This window comes from Tachysurus vachellii, chromosome 2 (genome assembly GCF_030014155.1).
Source record: "Tachysurus vachellii isolate PV-2020 chromosome 2, HZAU_Pvac_v1, whole genome shotgun sequence".
Taxonomy (NCBI): domain Eukaryota; kingdom Metazoa; phylum Chordata; class Actinopteri; order Siluriformes; family Bagridae; genus Tachysurus; species Tachysurus vachellii.
Genome location: NC_083461.1, coordinates 30016182 through 30023492, shown reverse-complemented (window position 1 = coordinate 30023492; position 7311 = coordinate 30016182). Strand labels below are relative to the sequence as shown.

At 39.7% G+C, this 7311-nt stretch overlaps 1 protein-coding gene across 8 annotated transcripts in view; it reads left to right on the top strand.

Annotated features, from left to right (window-relative positions):
* The window catches only part of LOC132841737 (receptor-type tyrosine-protein phosphatase delta-like), a 352060-nt gene that overhangs the window by 128182 nt on the left and 216567 nt on the right, over nucleotides 1-7311 (top strand). For all 8 annotated transcript variants that reach the window (XM_060864221.1, XM_060864220.1, XM_060864217.1 and 5 more), the window contains exon 6: nucleotides 5383-5427. The gene's annotated coding sequence lies outside the window, so the exon portion shown is untranslated. The remainder of the gene's footprint in view (nucleotides 1-5382; nucleotides 5428-7311) is intronic.

The following is a 7311-nucleotide window of genomic DNA, read 5'->3' as shown; positions in this document are numbered from 1 at the left end:
CTCTCACTCACTCTCTGTCTCTCTCTCTCTCTCTCTCTCTCTCTCTCTCTCTCTCTCTCACACACACACACACACACACACACACACACACACACACCTCATCTTGATGCAAAACTTGCACTAGGTAGTTACATCTTACAGATACAGATAATCTTTCTTTAGTCTATTTCCCTTTTCAATGCTTTGGCAATTACACACTGGGCCCGAAATTTCACGCCAGAAATCCATGGCAAAGAGCAACAGAAAGAAATAATATTAAAAAAATGATTTTTTTTACATTTATATTAAAAGTGTAACAGAAATATATTATTAGTCAAGAGAAGGCTGTTTTCCATCAAGTACAATCAGACTGTACCATAGGATAATATTAGAATTTAGTCACAAGTATCATTATTAATAGTTGATAACTATAAACATTTATCCAACCCTTTTATTCTAACCCCAATACTGTGCGATGTTGGTTTGCTGTAGATAAGCCAGGGGAAGATTGTGTCCTCGGCGCTCATCCTTCTCGACCTGCGAGCTGCTCTTTTGATACTGTGGAATCACCAGATTCTTATCTCCTTTTTGCTGACTTAAGCATCAGTAGCTCCTCTCTGACATGGTGGTTACAGGATCAATGCTACACTGAAGCCTGGAGAGATTCGGTTTAATCACCTCACTTTCTCAACAGGAGTTCCCCAGGGCTCAGATCATGGTCTGCTCTTGTTCTCATTATACAACACATCACTGGGCTTAACGATCGTATGACATCTCATACCACTGCTAACTAAGTTGTGGACACGAACTTGTCCTAGCGTTACAGAATATTCTGGAAATTCTTCAGAGTCTGTATCTAGACGTAGAGGCTAAAATCCTGACAGAACTGAACTGAGCTAGACATTATTATTATTATTATTATTATTATTATTATTATTATTATTATTATTATTATTATTCATTCATCCTTCATTCATCTTCTACCGCTTATCCGAACTACCTCGGGTCACGGGGAGCCTGTGCCTATCTCAGGCGTCATCGGGCATCAAGGCAGGTTACACCCTGGACGGAGTGCCAACCCATCGCAGGGCATATTATTATTATTATTATTATTATTATTATTATTATTATTATTATTATTATTATTATCTGAATTAGCACATTTGTCATATCCATTTGCACATTACAAGTAAGCAAGCATCTTTCGTACTTGTTAGGAGCTAAAAATAGAGTTGCGTCATTATATCAATCCTCTGAGCATGCTCTGTGTGTTTACACTGTGTCCAGACAAGCAAATCAGAGTGCTATTCACCAGCTAGAATAGGAATGATGAGGAGATGTAGGGTGTGTGATGAGGAGAGGTGATGTCACACACACACCACACACACACACACTTATGTCACATAGGTTTTGATGTCTTAATCTTAAAACGCACCCATACGTGATAACGTATTGATTGTTTACGGTGTGAGCGGCCATGTTGACACAATGTCATAGGCTAAACTTGGGGTTTTTCCGCAGCCAAGCAAGATGCAAGCTCGCTTTCGCCATGACTTTAGAACATGACAGCATACACACACCATGGCTCAGCTCCTTAGGACGGTTTAAAATAAACAATTTTTAGATACGATTATTTAAAACAATCTAGTGGATCATCTTTGAGTGAGACAGTGAGTTCAAACACATACATTTGGAAACATTCAGAGAAAAACAAATCAGTGTACTGCAGTCTTATGCTCTGGATTTGAGTCCTGGTGGGAGGAAACCTGTAGTCTAAATGAAAGAGAACAGTCTAGATAGGTAAATTTGAAGAGGTGAGATTCCAGTGTTCTGCGTGGAAGAAGGTCCAATCTTCATCTCCAGGCTTCACGTCCGATCTTATTCAACTGCTAGTTAGATACCTGAGAGCTGATCCACAGGTTAGAGCTAAAAACTAGTCAGTTCCCTCGAATCCCACCCAAATCCCCAGTCAAACAAAACACACACGTTCCCCAATCAGACCTGACAGCACACAAGATATGGAAATACCATGGATATGGCAACCATGAGCACCAATGCACCTGATTTGCTTAAATCCACCTCACCGATAGGAGAAACATCAAATTTTTCCAACCACCAACATCCAGATAGAATAAACCATAGCTTTTTTTAAGCTTTGTGTGAAATAAATATGTCTTTAGGGCTCCTTGAGTAGTCAAGACAGTAATTGATTCAAGAAACAGATGTTCAGATGAGCTCCTGATTCCCAGCTTCAAAGCCTTACATGAAAGCTGGTGTAACGTCTCTGTCCTCACTGTGTAAAGTTCCCAAAGGAAATCGGTTAAAAACAGAAATGGCGAAGAAGCCTTTTTATTATTGTGTCCTGGTGATTATAACCCTGCTTGAGCTGCATCTCTTAGCGTATTAGCTTACGTACAATAATCTGTGGAAGTCTTGAGAAATGCTTTTCATTGTTTTGTTTTTTTTTTTAAGTAGCTTCACCGCTGAAAGCTAGTTTTAAGTAGTATTAAATATTCGGCTCATATGGCACGATGACAAAACGAATATTTGAGCTGAATCTTTACAGCCCAGTGTATCGCCATGTCAAGATTTTCCTCTTCTCTGATTCCAACGTTCATTCTTACACTTGAAAGGAAATAGATGGTCAAAGCATAAGGCCAGATTTTTGGGTGCCTAAGGGCTTTTACTAAAGGACTCAGTCTCAGTAAACAGGAGGGTGCTCAGGCTTCAGGCTCACACATAAATCCATTCCAGTATGGAACATGAACTCACCATCAATAACCGCAATGGAATCAGACAATTCTGTGTTTTTACTAAGAACAATATTTTATTAGAGGAAATTTGGACGGTGTTTACCTTTCATGGTTGCTGAAATATCCCTGACGACATTACGGATTTTAATTGAGGGTCAAACAGATAAGAATTGAGTGTTAGTCCTTTGGGCATTACAGTTTCATCATAAGCTTTTAAGTATGTTGTTACTCGATCAGGAGAATAGCTATGAAATGGATGGAGTGGATACTGGAGTTTGCTGTTGATAGTTTGTGTGTGTGTGTGTGTGTCTGTGTCTGTGAATGTGAATGAATATTGGAGTTTGATGGTGAGTTTTTCTGTGTGTGTGTCTGTGTGTGAGTACTGGAGGTTGATGGTGAATGTTGCTGTGTGTGTATGTGTCTGTGTGTGTGTGTGAGTACTGGAGGTTGATGGTGAATGTTGCTGTGTGTGTGTGTGTGCGTGTGTGCGTGCGTGCATGTGTATGTGTGAATACTGGAGTTTGATGGTGAATGTTGTTGTGTGTGTGTGTGTGAATACTGGTGAATGTTGCTGTGTGTGTGTGTGTGCGTGTGTGTGTGAGTACTGGAGGTTGATGGTGAATGTTTCTGTGTGTGCATGTGTGTGTGTGTGTGTGTGTGTGTGTGTGTGTGTGAATACTGGAGTTTGATGGTGAATGTTGCTGTGTGTGTGCGTGTGTGTTTGAGTACTGGAGGTTGATGGTGAATGTTGCTGTGTGTGTGTGCGTGCGTGCGTGTGTGTGTGTGTGTGAGTACTGGAGGTTGATGGTGAATGTTTCTGTGTGTGTATATGTGTGTGTGTGTGAATACTGGAGTTTGATGGTGAATGTTGCTGTGTGTGTGTGTGTGTGTGTGTGTGTGTGTGTGTGTGTGCGTGAATACTGGAGTTTGATGGTGAATGTTGCTGTGTGTGTGTGTGCGTGTGTTTGAGTACTGGAGGTTGATGGTGAATGTTGCTGTGTGTGCGTGCGTGCGTGCGTGTGTGTGTGAGCGAAACTCAGCGCAAGCTTTAAAGTATGTCATTATTTGATCAGGAAAATAGCTATGAAAATAGTAAAAGTGGTTAATGGTTAGACACAAAACTAGTTCATGTCTGATTTTATGTAAAGCATTGACAGAGAAAACAATATGGATGTTCTCGCTAGCTATCAGTATTGAATACTCTATTGTGTTATAATGCGTCTCAGGAACAATAGTGTACCATCATATTACGCACCATTCCATAATATATAGTGAAGTATCGGTGACCAGTGAAGAAGTGGTCCACTCATTTTACTTTAATAACCTTCACGTTTCCTCAATCAGTCCAAACGCACTCAGATGTGTCCGTGCGTCCGGTCCTATCAAAACAATCTCTGTTCCTCGCCAACGCTCTCATCAATAAACTCCGTGTCGTGGTGCTTCTGTGATGATGGTAGTGTCAAGCTTGACGGTGCATAGTGACTGTAGCCATTGTGGCTCGTGGTCCGGTCACACCTCACAAACCCTCACCTTCTCCACACGACCTTTGTGTAAATCTGGCAGATCCAATCTGCATGCAAATGGCAGCAAGATTTTTGGTGACATTTTTATGGTTATCGCTCCATCCGGCACACCCTGGATGTGCTGAGGTTACATTTTTTACACGGAGAGAGAGAGAGAGAGAGAGAGAGAGAGAGAGAGAGAGAGAGAGAGAGAGAGAGAGAGATGTATTTTCAAGGTTGAAGATGATATCGCATGTTTGTGAATGTTTAATAAATAATAATATGTAACTGGATAGAAAATATGCTAAATGTTGTTGTTGTGTGTGTGTGTGTGTTGTGAGTGAATACTAGAGGTTGATGTTGTATGTTGATGTGTGTGTGTGCGTGCTTGTCTGCGAATGTGTGCATGCGTGTGTGGAGTTTGATGGTGAATGTGTGTGTTAGTGAATGCTGGAGGTTGGTGAATATTGTTGTTGTGTTTGTGTGTGTGTGAATACTGGAGATTGATGGTGAATGTTTGTGTGTGTATACTGGAGTTTGATGGTGAATGTTGGTGTGTGTGTGTGTGTGTGTGTGTATACTGGAGTTTGATGGTGAATGTTGGTGTGTGTGTGTGTATGTGTGTGTGTGTATACTGGAGTTCGATGGTGAATGTTGGTGTGTGTGTGTGGATACTGGAGTTTGATGGTGAATGTTGGTGTGTGTGTGTGGATACTGGAGTTTGATGGTGAATGTTGCTGTGTGTGTGTGTGTGTGGATACTGGAGTTTGATGGTGAATGTTGGTGTGTGTGTGTGTGTGTGTGTGTGTGTGTGGATGCTGGAGTTTGATGGTGAATGTTGGTGTGTGTGTGTGTGTGGATACTGGAGTTTGATGGTGAATGTTGGTGTGTGTTTGGATACTGGAGTTTGATGGTGAATGTTGGTGTGTGTGTGTGTGGATACTGGAGTTTGATGGTGAATGTTGGTGTGTGTGTGTGTGGATGCTGGAGTTTGATGGTGAATGTTAGTATGTGTGTGTGTGTGTGTGTGTGTGTGAATGCTAGCGTTTGTTGTTGAATCCTGACATTGCTTATGTTTGTGGTGTAGATGATCCAGTCTGCCATGTTGATATTTAGTTTTTTCTTTTTTCTCTCTCCTGGTCTTTTAGTTCTTGACCCTGGGATGTAAACTGCAGAATGAACCTTTCACACAGGTACGATTTTCTCTTAATCATTACAATCACATCTTTTATCTTTTATTTCATGGACTATTGTATTGTAAAAGACAAGAGAAGAAGGTTGAGGTAATAAAAGCGAAAGGTTTAGACACCATCAGAGCGACAGATCGAGGAAGACGAAAATGGGAGAGCGAGGCGGATCTCAGAACAACCTCAAAAGACCTGCTGAAGTGGTGCGATATATCATAATCCTGACGGAAAATTTCACTTCATGAAAATAATATCTTTTTATTATACCGTTCTCTGTACAGATCCTCACTGTCCTCTCAAACGCTTTCCTAAAGGGATACCTGACAAAAATAAGTGTGACATCTACAAATCTGCAATAACTAGCGTGTTGCTATGGCGACGCTCAGTTCCCAGAGCTACTTTAGCTAGGAAATGAATTTTATCAATCTGGATACATCACTCACTGGTAGTGTCTAATTAAACAAATGAACTCATTAACACTTTTTAATAGTAAAAATTCTTTATGCGATATTTTCCGTAGCGCCGCTAGAACGGACAGTGATGATACACCGTCATGATGTCTCTCAATCCCAGACCAGACCCCTGATCAGACAGATTAGATTCTGGCTAATCAGCAAGACGTTTGTTTAGCTAATAGTGGATTTAAGGAACTTTGATCTATGTGAAGAACTTTGATCCATGTGATTCCAGCTGTTTTGGGAAAGTTATGGTCCAGAATTTTGCCTTTTTTTTGGAGATTGATTTTCAGTATTAAGAGCTATAATCGTTATACGCCAGCTTGTGGCTTTAAAAAAAAAAAATAATAACCTCCTTTCCTATTTCCTGTTTAAATATTAAAAGGCTACAACAAAGAAAATCATGTCGCTGAAACTTGTGTCTGTCTGTCAGTGTGGGCGAAATATCCCGTATTTCTGTTTGAGACGTCTTATTTTTTTAGTACGATCTAACAACACGTAACGTATTAAAGGACTATTAAAAACAGCTAGAAACAGATAAACGAATGAAGAAAATAATCAGCACAAATTGTAAACGTGTTTTTTGTGACGTGTAACAAAACGATGTTATTATGTTTTAGTAGGTGTTTCATTTTCATCTGTTTCCAATTTTTTATTTATTTTTTTATTTATTTATTTTTTTTTTTTAATTTACTGTTTTTGACTGTTAGTTTCTTAACTTCTTGTTTTTTCCATTTTCTTTCTTTCTTTCTTTCTTTCTTTCTTTCTTTCTTTCTTTCTTTCTTTCTTTCTTTCTTTCTTTCCCAGTGCTTCATGTTTGTCCATGTCCTTTCCCTATTTCTTTCTTTCTTTCTTTCTTTCTTTCTTTCTTTCTTTCTTTCTTTCTTTCTTTCTTTCCCAGTGCTTCATGTTTGTCCATGTCCTTTCCCTATTCCTTTCTTTCTTTCTTTCTTTCTTTCTTTCTTTCTTTCTTTCTTTAACAGCTAATAAAAAGGGCATTACACATGGTCTATAAATTCCCAATAAATAAATAGGTGTCAGTTAAATCATCTTAACTGTTGATAAGTTAAATCAATCGCTGACTAATGAACAAATTTGTTAATTAAAGCAGTCAAAATGGGAGCGTGATTGAAGTTGAAATAAAGAATCGTCCCGCACATGGTTTAGATTTCTGGAGTCATCTGATAAACCTCCCAGTCGTTAAGCGCGTCAGAGAAAATCGACACGATTTTGATATAAAACTCTTTTAAATGACGCCGAGTCTCTCGTCTCTCGCTACATGACCATGTCAGCTAGTTCCACTCCCTCCTGCACTCGCCGCTTGTTTCACTTGTTTCACCGCTCTAATCCTGCACTGTTGCTGCACTCAGTATTCCTTTACCTCCTCTCTTTTTCTCCCACCTGCTTTCGCTCCGAATTATTTGCGTTAGTCATA